The sequence below is a fragment of the Cynara cardunculus genome, unplaced genomic scaffold (assembly GCF_001531365.2).
Source record: "Cynara cardunculus var. scolymus isolate 2C unplaced genomic scaffold, CcrdV1 Un_Scaffold_5216, whole genome shotgun sequence".
NCBI lineage: Eukaryota > Viridiplantae > Streptophyta > Magnoliopsida > Asterales > Asteraceae > Cynara > Cynara cardunculus.
Genome location: NW_020202292.1, coordinates 4,180 through 7,324, shown reverse-complemented (window position 1 = coordinate 7,324; position 3,145 = coordinate 4,180).

Sequence of the window (3,145 nt, the reverse complement as noted above, 5' to 3'; positions counted from 1 at the left end):
CCAAACTCTTATGATCTGTGAATAGTTGACATTTGGTACCATATAAGTAATGACGCCATCATTTTAGTGCAAAAACGACCGCTGCCAACTCAAGATCATGAGTTGGATAGTTCTTTTCATAATCTTTCAACCGTCTCGACGCGTATGCAATTACATTGTCTCGCTGCATAAGAACACAACTGAGACCCAGTTTAGAAGCATCGTTGTAAACTACCAAGTCGTCACTACCTTCTGGTAAAGCTAGAACAAGAGCATTTGACAAACAAAGCTTTAACAGCAGAAAAGCATTCTCTTGATCTTCACCCCATTCGAACTTGACATCTTTCTAGGTCAACGAAGTTAAAGGCACGAAAATTTTAGAGAAATCTCGTATATAATAACCAGCGAGTCCAAGAAAACTACGAATCTCAGATGCATTCTTAGGTTGCTCCCAATTCTTTACAGCTTCAACTTTGGACGAGTCAACCGACACACCGTCACAAGAAATCGTATGACCTAAGAATTGCACCTGACGTAGCCAAAATTCACATTTCAAAAATTTAGCATATAGACGCTCTTGTCGAAGTGTTTCAAGGATCTCACACAAATGCTTCACGTGATCCGCTTCAGATTTGGAATATACAAGAATATCTTGTATAAACACTATCACATATTTGTCCAACATTGGCCGGCACACGCGATTCATCATATCCATGAATGTTGCAGGTGCATTAGTTAAACCGAATGGCATAACTAAAAATTCATAGTGGCCATAACGTGTATGAAAAGCCGTTTTCGATTCATCTTCTTCACACACTCTCAGTTGATGATAAACCGACCGTAAATCAATTTTAGAGAAGTAACTCGCACCTTGCAATTGGTCGAACAAATCATCGATACGCGGAAGTGGATATTTGTTCTTGATCGTTACTTTGTTTAACTCACGGTAATCGAGGCACATACGCATTGAACCGTCCTTCTTCTTGACAAATAGTACTGGAGCACCCCAAGGAGAAGTGCTCGGTCGGATAAAACCTTTATCGAGAAGTTCTTGCAGTTGATTCTTCATTTCTTTCATTTCAGCCGGAGCCAGACGATATGGCGTCCTAGCAATCGGCGTTGCACCAAGAATTAAGTCAATTCAAAATTCAACTTGTCTATCAGAAGGTAAACCGGGTAAGTCCCCGGGAAATACATCCGGAAATTCACACACAACCGGTACGTCACTAACCGTTTTTTTTACCTCTTTCGACGCATCAAAAGTATAGGCTAAATAGGAAGAACAACCTTTAGATAGGTGTCTTCGAGCTTTAAGCGTAGAAATCAACTTTACGTCCCCTTTACGCTTTTCACCGTAAACATATAAATAGTCGACGTCGTTCGGTATACGGATTATGCGTTGAAAACACAAAATATCAACCCGATTCTTAGCCAACCAATCCATACCAATAATTATATCAAAGCTATGGATATCCATCGGTACAAGATCTATGAAAAACTCATGCTCATCTAATTACAACACACAATCTTTGTAAACTTTATCAGCTAGCATAGATGTGCCATCAGCAGTGTCAACGTAAAAAGATTTAGCAAGCACAAATGGCACAAAGTTTAAACATCGAGCAAACGTATGAGAAAAGAATGAATTAGTAGCACCAGAATCAAATAAGATACGAGCGGGATGAGAATTAACGAGAAATATACCCATAACCACATCCGGTTTATCTCGAGCTTCCTCAGCAGTGATTTGAAAAGCTCTGGCCTGGACGCGCGGTACCTCCTCCTATTGACAAGCAACACCACTAGTAGAAGGTCGGTGAACAGAAGCCTTACTTTCCTCAGGTTTAGATCAAGGGCATTCTCTTTGACGATGGCATATAGCACCACATGAGTAGCATGTCATATCCCTCCTCGGGCAGTTCGGTATCACGTGTCCAACTTCACCACAACCATGACATCTAACTTCCGGGCGAACAGTGTTGCATCGGCCCCGATGAGCCTTACCGCAAATAGAACAGGGTGGAGGAGCATTTGATTGAAGGCTATAAGCTTGGGACCAAGATTGAGGTTGCGATCTAGCTTGGGATTGAGCGAATCTCAGATTGAAATTCCTAGAAAATTGCTTTGTTGGTGCAAATATGGCACCTTCAATTCGAGGTCGCTTGGTGATACGTACTAAGTATTTAGTACGTAAAGTTCCTTTTTATTCTCTTTTAGATATGTTATTTTCTATTTATATCCCAACTTTGAGTCATTTTATCTMTKTTCTWTGTTTTTATGCTAAGAAGAATGTTGAACCTGTTTTAGTGGATTTTGGTCTAAATTGATCTTATTTTGGACAGATTGGAACAGGTTGATGCTGCGGGAATGTGGTAGCATGACCTGATGGCTGATAGAGAGATGGATGAGACTTGGAGGTGATTGACATGACTTTGGAAGACACATGAAAGCTTCCTAAAGTAGAACCAGCTGTATTTTGATCTGATTAGATGTTTAACAAGACTTATTGTAGTTCCTTTCTAAATATTAGTTTGTAATATGTACTTTTTAGTTGCTTTTGAACTAGGTGGGTGTGAAATGACTATTTTGCCCTCACTCCAACCTTACTATAAAAAGGGTTGTTGGGAGGAGTTTCAAATACACCTCAACACCTCTCTCTTCTAATCCACACTTTTCTCTCAAGTAGTTCTCCCAACTACTTGAAGAATAAGTTGCTTTCTAATATTATAAAACTTTTGGCATTTCAAGTTCTTTAATCGCTTTCCATTTACTCGCTTTATTTAATCGCTTTATTTATATTATCGTTATTTATATTCCGTCTTTTATTTATTTACGCTAACWTGCATTTTATTTCCGTCATTTATTTATTATGTTTTCCGCATTTTTATTATTCCGTCATTTATATTCCGTAGTTATATTATGTCTTTATTTACCGCACTTTATAATTCTTGTCATTTACTTTTCGTCATGAGTTGCTAATTTTATTAGCTCGGGTGTATGACGAAAAAGGTGAGTTTTTAAACTAAAATATAGTCGACCCTTTCATGTTACAACGATGTTTTACTTTTTCATTTCAAGTTTTATGAAACCAATGACACTTCTTGATGAGTTGATCACTTTGAAAGTGTTAAAGTGTCGTGGACTCTAAGCTGAGCCATCGTTTGCA